This window comes from Myotis davidii, unplaced genomic scaffold (genome assembly GCF_000327345.1).
Source record: "Myotis davidii unplaced genomic scaffold, ASM32734v1 scaffold743, whole genome shotgun sequence".
NCBI classification, from domain to species: Eukaryota; Metazoa; Chordata; class Mammalia; order Chiroptera; family Vespertilionidae; genus Myotis; species Myotis davidii.
In genome coordinates this window covers 2042883-2055081 of record NW_006296221.1, presented here as the reverse complement: position 1 = coordinate 2055081, position 12199 = coordinate 2042883, and the positions used below count along the sequence as shown (strand labels likewise).

The 12199-nt window shown below is 45.6% G+C and overlaps 1 long non-coding RNA gene across 3 annotated transcripts; it reads left to right on the top strand.

Moving 5' to 3' along the window:
• Positions 1-7838: 7838 nt before the first annotated feature.
• LOC107184283 lies at positions 7839-12193 on the top strand. Of its 3 annotated transcripts, none has more exons than XR_001515108.1 (3): positions 7839-7853; positions 8238-8388; positions 12110-12193. It is a non-coding gene; the product is annotated as an uncharacterized LOC107184283 (long non-coding RNA). The 3 variants fall into 3 exon arrangements; XR_001515107.1 differs by lacking the exon at positions 7839-7853 and adding an exon at positions 7933-7947; XR_001515106.1 differs by lacking the exon at positions 7839-7853 and adding an exon at positions 8072-8086.
• The last annotated feature ends 6 nt before the right edge of the window (positions 12194-12199 follow it).

Genomic DNA, 12199 nt, shown 5'->3' with positions numbered 1-12199 from the left:
GAATTTTTAAATGGTGTGTTTTTGTTTTTTAAAAAAAAATTTAAATATAAAAAAAAAAAAAAAAAAAGAAGAAGGACGTCTGCTTAATTAGCATATTACCCTTTTATTAGTAGAGATGGTATTTTATTTCAATTGTTTATGCTAGTATAAATATACAATTGCTATTTATTTACTGACTTTTTACTTTGTGACCTTGTTAAGTTTCCTTATTATTTATAGTAGTATTTTTTAATAGTTCTTAGAATTTTCTATGTAGACAAAGATGGTGTTTATATGATGTTTACTTTCTTCCCACTCGATATTCATGCATTTCATTATTTTTTATTCCTGAATAGCTGCACTGGATAGCACTGCCAGTACAACATTGAATTGGAGTAGAAAGATCATATATCCTTGTTTTATGCCCAATCTTAAGTGGAAAGCAAGCAATTATTTTTTTTTTTATTAAGTATGCTGTTATGTAAGGTTATCTATGTAAGGTTTTTCACAGCTGCCTTTAATAAAATTAAGGAAGTTTCCTTCTATTACTAGTTTGCAAAAGTTTTTACCATGAATGGGGGTTGAATTTTAGCAAACACTTTTTCTTCATCTATCAAGATAACCATGTGATTTTTCTTCTTTTTTTTCCAGTAACTTTTGTTTTTAAAATTATAGCTATTGTCACAAAATATTTATGTTAGCATGTAATAAATTTATTGTCCCTTTGAAATAAATTAAACATTTTTCAATTTTAATTTCTAATAGAGTAAATTTTTCTTTTTTATTCAGTTAAAGTGGTTAGTTGCATAAATGAATTTTCAAATAAATGTTAAACAAATGTTGCATTTTTGAGACAAACTCTACTTGTTCATGATATATTTTCCATATGATATATTTACTGGATTTATTTTGCTAATATTTTGTTGAGGAAATTTTCTCTATGTTTATGAGAGACATTGGTCTGTCAATATTTTTGTTTTAGGGTTACACTAGCCTCAAAATGAGTTGAGAAGAATTTTCCCCTCAATTTTATGAAAGAGTTTGTAGAAAGTTGACATTACTTCTTTCTTAAATATCTGATAACTGCTTGATATAAATCACCAGGCCCAAATCACCATTCGGGCCTACACATTTTTTATGGTAAGGATTATTTAAGTTACAAAATTAACTTTAAAAAATGTAAGGCTATTTAAACTATTTTCCTGTGTCAATTTTAATAAGATATGCTTTCCGTCTTATCTCAGTTATTGAATTTATAAACATAAATTTGTTTAAAATATTTACTTATCCTCTTGAAGCTATAGAATATGAGTGTTATGCCCTCTTTCATTTTTTACATTGGTAATTTGGATTTTGAAAGTAGTCTTGCTAGAGCTTTATCAGTTTTATTAATCTTTCCAAAGAGTCCACTATTGGCTTCTCAAACTTTCTGTAATGTTTATCTGTTTTAAATCTCAGTGGTTTATATTTTTAAATTATTATTATTATTATTATTATTATTATTATTTCTACTTATATTGGATTTAATTTGCTGTTATTTTTCTAGCTTCTTAACATTTAAAGCTTTCTTTTTAAAAAATATAGGCACTTAAAGTTATATATTTTCTCCTAATAACTGCTTTGGCTGCATCCCACAAATTTTGATATGCTGTTTTCGTTATGATTTACTTAGAAATATTTTCTAATTCCCTTATGGTTTCTTTTTAGACTCATGGATTACTTACTGTGCATTATTTAATTTTTATATATTTGGGGATTTTCTATATATCTCATTATTGATTTCTATTTTTATTTCACTGAAATCAGATAACATAGCCTGTAGGCTTTAACCTTTTTAAATTTAATGAAATCAGCATAGACTAGAATATGGTGTATTTTGTTGAACATTTCATGAACATGTAAAAAGAACACATTTTGCAATCATTGGGAAAATATTTCAGTCATGTTGGTTGATAGCGTTTCTCAGATAATCTATGTACTAATTGATATTTTATTTATTTCTTCTATCAATTAATAAGAAGGTCTGTTAAAAATGTGCAACTATGATTATGGATTTATTTTTCTCTGCAGCATTATACGTTTTTATTTAGTGTGCTCTAAAGCTTTGTTATTGTGTGTGTAAATGTTTAGGATAATTGTCTTCCTAATAAACGTGGCTTTTATCGTTGCGAAATGTCCAGTAGCTGTGACTATCTACACACACTACAGTAATAACCTTTGTCTTGATATCTACTTTATCTGATATTAATATAGTCATGCTCATCTTATGCTTAACTGTTTGCATGATAAATATTTTTTCACCTGGCCTCTCTTGAGAAATAGAAGATCTGGGAATAGCCGGCTACATTCCTATATGGCAACATCCTGTTGAGCAGCTGATGCCCCCTATAGATTTGGCATGTTCTCTCCAGTTCCCACTCTTCTCTATCGTCTCCCAGGCACTGGGGCTGAATTACCATTTTTCAATGGGCTGTTGTTCTTTTCACTGAAGACAAATATTCTTTGGGTAAATATCCCCATTACATGCGAAGACAAAAGGTAGATAAAAGGCTGTCTGTTCAGACAAAAAGGAGACGATGTATACCTGGCCCACTTTATTCATTATGTGACCTGCTTGGCCTCCATAGACATTTGAGCTTCAATTTCTGTTGTAGCAAATGTTCAAGTTCTGTTTGAGATTATCTAACTTTGAGGATTAGTATTTTTTAAAAAGAGACAATGGTTTCAGCCCATACACAGGCATTTCTTTTACAAATGGCTGTTCTCGCTTGTAAATGCATTTTTTTTTTAAAAAAAATCAAGTCTATACTAGTGTTTATATAATGCATATATGCTCATGAATGAAGATTTAACTTTATCCTGGTCAATAATACCCAATCTTAGCAGTGCTCTGGTTATTCAAATACATCTCTATGAGTAAAATCAAATTGTTGAGCCAATAGTTAGCTTCCATCTCTTCTGCTCTGGCTTTTGAAGGCAACAGACCAATAAGAAATAAATATCTGCTTCTCATGTAATAGTTGTGTAGAAAAGGACCAGTGTGAACATTTCTTATGCTGAGATGGACAGAAGTTCCATGCCTCAATCCCCAGCTGGAGGTGCCAGCAGCCCCTATTCCATCTCCACTATCAGGAGGGTGTCCTGAGACTCAACCCTACTCCTGTATTCTCTCCAGGAAGGGCAAGATGTTGCCCTGCACAGCTGGGCCAGGGCCCAGAGCACTGGGAGGAGCTTGATCGCTTTGGAAGATTGCTCCAACATTCTGTGAAATGAAATCCAGAATATGCTAGTAGGGCCATAACACAGAACCTTCCAATCTTCCAGATACTGCTGTCCTGTGGCTTTACCATCTGGGAGGACGCAGTGGGTGACTGTGGTTTGGAGCCTGTGATGAAGGTGGTCACCCATTCCATTTAGACATCATTTAACAGTGGCCAGAGCCATATGGCATTCATTTTCTGAGTGAGGCCCATGGCTGCTTTCCTGACAATTTCCTCCCCTGGGCCTAGAATCTGAAGCTTTGGAATCCTGTTAGCACTTACACATCCTAATTCATTTTCTAAAATGGAGACTGAATCATAAGACCTCTCCTTCCTCTGTAATTTCTTTCAGCAACGATTTTCTATAAACCTAGGACTAGAGAAGTTCTATCACCTTGTCCGTACATTCTGTTCTCCACACGTTGTGAGGTTTGTGCATTTTCCACACATTCCCTGAGGTGTTTCTGCCCATGTTTTCTGTTCGTTTGGCCATGATGGGGCTGTGCAGGCAAGGGACTGGGCCAAGCTGGCTGAGTGGGGAGAGTATTTCTTCATTATGGTGAGGTTGCAGGGTGTGTGTGTGAGAGGTCAACAGGGGAAGGTGATGAGGTGGCCAATAGCTTTCCAGCTTCTGCAGTGGGAGACAGCAAGAAGATGGGTAGATGTAGGCTGTGGGCTCAACAAATATATATACATTTTAAAATATATTTTTATTGATTTCAGAGAGGAAAGGAGAGGGAGAGAGAGATAGAAACATCAACGATGAAAGAGAATCATTGATCGGCTGTCTCCTGCATGCCACTCATTGAGGATCGAGCCCACAACCCAGGTATGTGTCCTGACCGGGAATCGAAATGACCTCCTAGTTCCTAGGTTGATGCTTAACCACTGAGCCACACTGGCTGTATTTTTAAATAAACATGAGTAGGCTGGAAAAGGCTTCTCTTATGCCAAGCAGAAAGTACTGTGCAGTTATTTTGAGGAAATCAGTACCACCTTGGATATGCTTTTGAGTTACTCATACTGCATCTTGCTTTCGAATGACTTGAGCTTCCTCTCACAGGTCCAGCCAGAAAGCAGGCCTGGAGGCAGGGTCAGGGTCCATGAACACTTAGCCAAGAAGGATTTCACTCTGTATTTTCCTGAGAATGCTTTGCACACACTCACCTTCTGGTCAGAAAAGGCAGTGCTTTTGTGTCCAAACTTTGGTCATTGTTCTCACATGGTCAGCCAAGTGGACCTAGTTGAGAAATTCCTGGTTCTGACTGGTGTTCATTACTTTTTGATTCAAACGCATTGTCCAGACACTTGAATGGAAGGGTGATGTGAGAAGGACACTTGCCAGAATGTGACGTGGACACAGAATGCAATCTGTCTTTTTCATTGAGGAGCAGTGCCATTAACATGGATGAAAAGGTGCCTGTAAATTGCTTAATAAGTGCCGGGCACACAAGCAGCACTTAATAAATGTTTGATGTTATTACTTTATTATTATTAATAAGAATGATGCCCTTTTCCTTCCTGCGCACCTTGCCAACAAGGCTCTCTCTTCCCCTCCCCCCCACCAGATTAACCAAATATGTTTTGGACAAAATGAGAGGATCCAAGATTGAATTATGCAGTTACCTGGTTCCACTCCCTCCCCCAGCGGTTTCTGGAAGAACCTTAGGCAGTTATGACACCCTTGAAGTTTTCCTGGGGCATGTCTGAAGGGTTCTGGTTGGGTAGCCTGTCATGACACAGAACAGCCTTTTAGGGAGGCAGCCTGGAACCCTAATTGTTGTTTTTAAATTTTTTCTCCTCATGGTAACCACTTATTTCCTGATGGACTTTCACTCTATTGGTTTTCTGGACATTGTGTGAGAAGCTATTTACAACTGGTATCCTATATAATAAAAGCCTAGGTGGTGTCATGCCCTCTCGTGATGCCCTCGCACGATGTCACCACAAGATGACCGCCACAAGATGGCCAGCAGGGGAGGGCAGTTGGAGGCAACCAGACCTGCAGGGGAGGGCAGTTAGGGGCAACCAGGCTGGCAGGGGGTCAGTTATGGGCAACCAGCCCGGCAGTTGGAGGCAACCAGACCTGCAGGGGAGGGAAGTTAGGGTAACCAGGCTGGCAGGGGAGGGCAGTTAGGGGCAACCAGGATGGCAGGGGAGCAGTTAGGCATCAATCAGGCCGGCAGGGGAGCCGTTAGGGGCAATCAAATTGGCAGGCAGAAGTGGTTTGGGCTTCCTGGAAGATCGGGTCTAAACCGGCAGTCGGACATCCCCCAAAGGGTCCCAGAGTGGAAAGGGTGCAGGCCAGGCTGAGGGACGTCACTCCTCCCCCCCCCTTCCCTGCACAAAAAAAATTTTATTCACTGAGCCTCCAGTTTCTGTGTAAAAGAAGAACATAGTCCTCTAGCAGAGATTTCTTCTATGTACAGGGTGGGGCAAAAGTGGGTTTACAGTGGTTCATACAGAAAATAACACAATAATGAATAAGTAATAATACAAGAATAAACTCTGTTTTGCATTCTCACAGCTGTAAACCTACTTTTGCTTCACCCTGCAGATTTGAGTACATCTGCATCTACTAATAGGGCTGCTTGCCAAGGCTCTCTTAGTTTTATGCTGTACAGGGTGGGGCATGAGTTGGTTTAGATATCAACATTTCTATGTCTCGAGTGCAGGGCAGGCACTGATGTTACGGAGATAACTGCGCCATGCAGATTCATGTTTTGTTTCTAACTTTTCTTTCCCCTTTAACCTGGGAGGCAGTGAAGTGTAATGATTAGGAATCAGAGAGTCTTGAGTTGAAATCTCGACTTTGCTATTTCCTAGTTCTATAACTTTGGGCCCATTACTTACTCTCTGTGAACTTCATTTCCTTGTCTACATAGTAAGCAAATGAATAGCCCTTCCACACAATCATTGAAGGCATTGAATAGCATATCATATGAGGAAGTGTTTTGTAAAGTATTCAGTTCAAGTACAGAAAACCCAATCCAAACAACTTAAACAAAATAAAAATGTATTGATCCTCATAATGAAGAGTTAGAGCTTCAGCCATGGCGAGATCCAGGGGCTCAAACACTGCTGCTGGGTCTATACCTCACCTTACTTTTATTCTGCTCCCCTCCACATTGGCCCTCTCCTCAGGCAGGTTCTCTCTTATGGGGCAAGGTGGCTGCAATATCGTCCTTCTTTCTCCGCCAGTTTCAAGTCCAGGGGGACAGAGAGGATTCCTCTCTCCCAACAGTCCCAGCAAAAGTGTCAATGCATCTCCTTAGCTCTGAATGGATTATCTAGGAACAAATGCAACCCTGACATGAACCCACCTTGGGAGCAAGGGGTGGAGTCAGTACCTCCTGGATTGCCTGAAAGTGAATGGTTTCCAAGAAGGAAATTGGAGTGCTATTACCAAAGGAAGGGGAATTGGATGTTGCCAGGGTCGGGGTGAATTTCCCCTAGAAGGCCCTAAAGATGAAAGAGCCTGGACTTTAACACCAGTTCTAGAAGTCCATATGGAGATCTTTCTTGGACCTTAAAAGAAAGAAAATCAGATTAAATGAAGAAAGCACCATTCGATGCAGTAATCGTGAATTTACATAATTATTATTATTTCAAGAACTGAATGAAAATACAGAGTAAAAAAAATGGATGAAAGTTTCCCAATGAGAAACCAGAACATTGTGTAGTGGGGCGGGGTGGGAAGTGGCGGCTGGAACTCTGGAAAGTCCACAGCCAAGGACACTACACCCAGAAGCAGAATGCAGAGCGGCAGGGGCTGAGCTGAGGAGTTCCCGGGAGCCTGAGGGTGGATGGCGGGGCAGCGGGCTAGAGCCCTGAGTTCCCAGAAGTTTCCATGTTATCATCTGGACTGGCTGTCCCGGCCAAAGATCTTTAGTTCAAGTTCTTCCTGCCAAGTAGTGGTTCTCAGACTTGGCCGCTCACTAGAATGACCAGCTTTTTAAAAGATGATTCCAGGAAGCGCCTTCTGGCAACGGATTCACTCAGCCTGGGTGGGACTACAGTCTGAATGTGGAACCAGCTTTCCTGGGGCCAGGACTAGTGTTTGGGTCTCTAGGGGCCCTGTCCATCCCTCCCCAGCTGCACTCCCCACTCTGTATTGGACGGACCTGTTGACACTGCTGTTTCTGCTCCCCGCCCCTCCCCCCGCCCTAGAGTGTGCATCCCCGAGGGCAGGGACGCCTGCTGCTTTGGACACCTGGCACACTGCGCAGTACCTGGGGTGCAGTGAGCACCCACTAAGCGCTTGTGGAAGGAAGGCTGGAGGGCACACAGGCTGTCAGGCCAGCTGCCTGAAGAAAAGCTTCTATTTCTGGAAAAGCCCTATGATTGAGGAAAGATCACAGCAGCAAAGGAAGAAAGGCTGCTGGGGAGGGGATGGGCTCAAGGTTCACGCAGACGCCATACTCCATAACGTCTCTAATAAAGCGACAGCAACGCTGAAGGCGATGGTACCGGTTAGCATGATGTCCCCATTTCATACACGCAGATGAAGAAAGGGAGGCAGAGAGAACCCGCTGGTCCAGGAGCCCATCGCTAGGACGGGACACAGCTGGGACTCTGCCACCTGTGCGGCCACACTGGAGTCTCAGCTCTCAGGTGGGGTGGCCTGACTCTGAGAAACATCATGCATATCTGTCAGGTGCCCATTTCCACCGTGGGAGCCTCCAGCAAAAATGAGTCAATAGCTAAGGTAATTGGGAGAGAGCAAAGGGCCTCTCATTAAAGAAACCATTGTACACCTTTCCAAACAGGCTATTTTTGGTCTCATTTTCATTCCCCTGCTGCTGCTGTGCTGAAGGTCAGTGGCTAAGTCTGTACAAACCGCCGAGGTCATTGACAAGGAATACTTGGCCGGCGAAACCTAGGGCTGGGGAGGAGTTAGGGGAGGAAGGAACAGAGGAGAAGGAGGTGAGGCAATTCCACTAGGGCCAGCTTGGCCTGCTTTCCCTCCCCAACCACCCAATGACCTTCTTTCCTCAGGGTAACCACTCCCACGGGCTGGCTTTCCGGCACACCCACAAACAGCCCAGCCTCGGGAGTCAGCCCGCATTCCAGGGACCAGACCAGACCGTCTGCGGGGTGCTGCTCTCCACGCCTCTGGCAGGGAAACGCTCTTGGAAGGGCTGGAAAGGTAGGAGCCAAGTTGAGGTCCATTTCATTCTTCTCGGGGTGCGCCTATTAGGAGTTTAAACCGGGGTGAGGCATCAGGCCTTCTCTTGGGAAAGTATTTGATCATCTTCTTGAGACAGAAACAGTGACAGGCTGGCTGCTCTGAGGGGATGAGCGGGGAGCTGGGGAGAGGGGTGAGGAAGGCAAGTGGGAGAAAGCTGTTCTCCTTTGGACCTGCCAGGGCCGGACCGAGAGGACGTCAGTGCGAGAAAAGATCAGTCTGGAGGGAGCAAGGCTGCCCTCTCTGGGTGTTGCATGGCTCGGGTGGCGGGAGCAACTGAGAAAAAGCCACCTGCTTGGGGGAGGCGGCTCAGGCTCCCAACCAGGCTTCTTCTAGGAGTGAGGCCCGGCATTATCTTGTCCCCCCAGACCAAGTCCTGAAAAACCAGTTGGCCACCCACAGTTCAAATGAAGGGGGAGACTGCGTCGGAAGGCTGAACCTCGTGGGAGCTGGCCTCAGGGACAGAAAAGGAAGGCCTAAGAAACCAGAAGTCAGGGCTTGTCTGGCGTTCAGGACAAATTTTCTTTTTGTTAAGCGGAAAACATCTCCATAACCTGTTAATTATTAGCCAAGTGTTCTCGGGAGAGAACAGTCTGTTTGTGCTCTATGCTTTTAAGGAAGAACTTTCCGGTTGGCAGAGCCCTCCTAGGGGGTAGGACTGCTTCAGAGGGAGGGGTCGGTCCCAGGTGATGGAGAGTTGAGGCTGAGGCCTGGCAGGGAGGGTCCCATGGCCGCAGTCACTTCCCGGGTTATGTCACACCAGGCCACGTCAGAGGTGGTTCTCTTGATGTCACTTTCTGGGCTTTCCTCCTCACCTGCCAGGCCTTCTTGGAGCCTTTCCTGGGATCCTCTGCTCCCGGCTTCGGTATCAGCTCTCATCTGTTGGGCCTGAAATCTCTATCTGTGGTTTGTCTCTGACCCCTGAGAAAAGAGCTGGGGACCTAGAAAGTTCTCCATTCCATGAATGGAGAACTTTCTAGGTCCCCACTCTGAGCTCAGTGCCTTTGATGAGAGCTGTGCAGTGTGGGGTCTAAGCCAGGGGCTCGGAGCAGACCACACGCTTTCCAATCTTGTCCTCCACCGTTGCTGAATGTGTAACCTTGGACAACACACTCGCCTCTCTGCGCCTCAGCTTCCCCATGCTTCAAAATGGGGACCACAATACCACCCACCCCACAGAGTTCTTGTGAGGCTCACATGAATTGACACGTGCCAACTGCTTTCAACAGTGCCAGGCACGTGTGTTCAATGTATGTTAGCAATTCTAATGGTCTCTTCTGAGTGTCACAGCAAAGCCCAAAGGGAAGTGTAATCATCCCTAATTGCGGATTAAGAAAACTGAGGCTCAGAGAGGAGGTGGGGCCCGGTTAGAGATTGCAGTCCAGCCACTCCGCTGCTCTGCAACAAAAATAACAGTAACAGCGAACCCTTAGCGAGCGCAGGGCAGAGTCAGTTTCAGGCCTAGGCAGGGAGCTTCAGAATCTATTATTATTTTTTTTCCTCCTCACCCAAGGACACTTTTTGGGTTGTTTTAAAAAATTGATTTGAGAGAGAGAGGAAGGGGGGGTAGGGAGGGGGGTGGGGGGAGAAACAGCGATCTGAGAGAGAAACATCGATTGGTTCCTTCCTGTACTCGCCCTGACCGGGGATCAAATCTGAAAGCTAGGCATGTGCCCTGACTGGGAATCAAAACCCTTGGTGCCTGGGTTGATGCTGCAACCAACTGAACCACCTGGCCGGGGCTCAGAATCCATTCTCTTCATCACCCTACCAGACCCACTTTGTGTAATGATTGTTGAAAGAATCAATACTCAACCCTGGCGTTGGCTTTTACAACGACGCTTGCTTTGGGGTTGGAGAAGGCCTTTGGAAGTGCAGCTGACCCTCAAACCAGTTTTTGGGAGGCAGCAGTGACCCCTGAGGGCAGACTTAAACATGTGAAAGGAGCCTGGAACATAGTATCTTGTTTAATACTTAACCGGGACCCTCACTGGTATTACGGGGCTTATTTTCAAGTAGCTAAGACAGAGTCAGACCTTCCTGATGGTGTCACAGTGGTTTGGATTGGGCTTTGAATCTGTGTCTGACTCTAAAAGTCCCTGGCTGGGTCCCAGAATCTTTGATGGAACTTTTTTTTTATTTTTAAAAAGACAATCCCGGCCCATGGGATCAGATTTTCTTAGGGTGGAGCGCAGGCCTCTGGTGTCTAAGAGCCAGAATCTCAAGTGCAGCCGATCCTGAGAGCCCTTCCCCGCGGCGCTGCTGCTTCCTCGAGCCACAGCTGCATTTCCAGGCCTCTGTTGAACATCCCACCTGGGCACTCCCCAGCATCTTCCCCTCTCTCCTCATGGCCTTTGACCATTCTCCAGGCACCCAGGCTCCCCTGGGAACTCAGTCATCCTCACCTTCTCCCCCTCCTTCCCCACAGGGTTCCCCACGGTGTCTCCGCAACCCATGCCCCCTCTACCTCTGCTGCCTCCACCTTGGAGAAAGCCTTCATTGCTGCTGCAACAGCTTCCGAACGCATCGCCCTCTGACTATCTGTTTCTCCTGCTCAGAGTCTCCATCTCTCCCTAGGCTATTCCCATTTCTTCTCCCCTGAAGACCACCCCACATCCTTCCTCCTGCCAGACTTAATGAGCTAAAGGCTATCTCATCACCCACTTTTCTGCTCAAAAACTTCCATCCATACAAGCCTCCCAGTTAATATCCATGATCAGCACAGCAAATCCACCCCCTCAACCCCTGGCTCAAAGTTCACCCTTGAGCTTCGACTTCTCCCCCGTGGCACCAGTCATGTTCCAGCCACACTGATTCCCCCTCCTATCCGTCCTCCCCCCGCCCTGGCCCCCCAACAGTGTCTTTTCACAGTGTGTGAACATGCCATGCTGTGCCTTCTGCCTGAAATGAGCTTTCAACCTGGCTTGGCTGAAAAACTCCTACTTGTCTTGTAGAACCCAGCTCAAAACCCACCTCCTCCGGAAAGCCTTCCCGGAGTTCCTCAGGGACATGGTCACTGCTTCCTCCATCCATCCCTAGCACCCGGCTCCATCTTTAATCACAGGATGAAGCTGGAATGACTGGGTGACATGTCTGTCCCTCAGTGAACTCCTCATTCAACAGTCACCTATTAAAGGTTTCCCACTGCCAGTACAGGCCCAGGCACTTGGGGCACTGATGAGTAAAACAGAGTTTCTGTCTTCACATCTACCAACCTGGTTGAGAAGGGGGACAGGGCACCTCTGAGAGAGGGCACCACACGGCCAAGGCCCAGAGGCAGGGGCAGCAAGTCTTAGGAAGGCCTGCAAGGGGGATGCTTAGAGTGGCAGGGCGGGGAGATGCAGACGGGGAGGCGTCTGGAAGGACCACGACCTTCCCTCTCACGGCCCCAAGGTCCTCTCCCACCTGCCCCGAGACTCCCCACCCAGGAAGCTAGGGCTTGGGAGAACCATGATCAGATTCGTGGCTCAGAAAGATTCCTACAAGTTAGTTTCTTGAGATTTTCGTGCCATTCGTGTTTATAAGCACAGTTTCTGAACCTGGAGAAATAAGGGCTGAAAGAACGACTGGACGAGGACGTATCTTGGTGGGGATGGGTTGGACCCAAGGACTTGCGGTTCCGGAGATTCCCTGTCTCTACTGACTAAGCCTCACTTCACCCCCGCCCCCGGGGTGCCCGCAGGTGCCGGAGTCCAGCCATGCTGGCGCTGCTGTGTGCCTGCTGGTTCCTGGTGGCCTGCGCCTCGGTGGGCTCTGATGCCAGCTTCGGGGG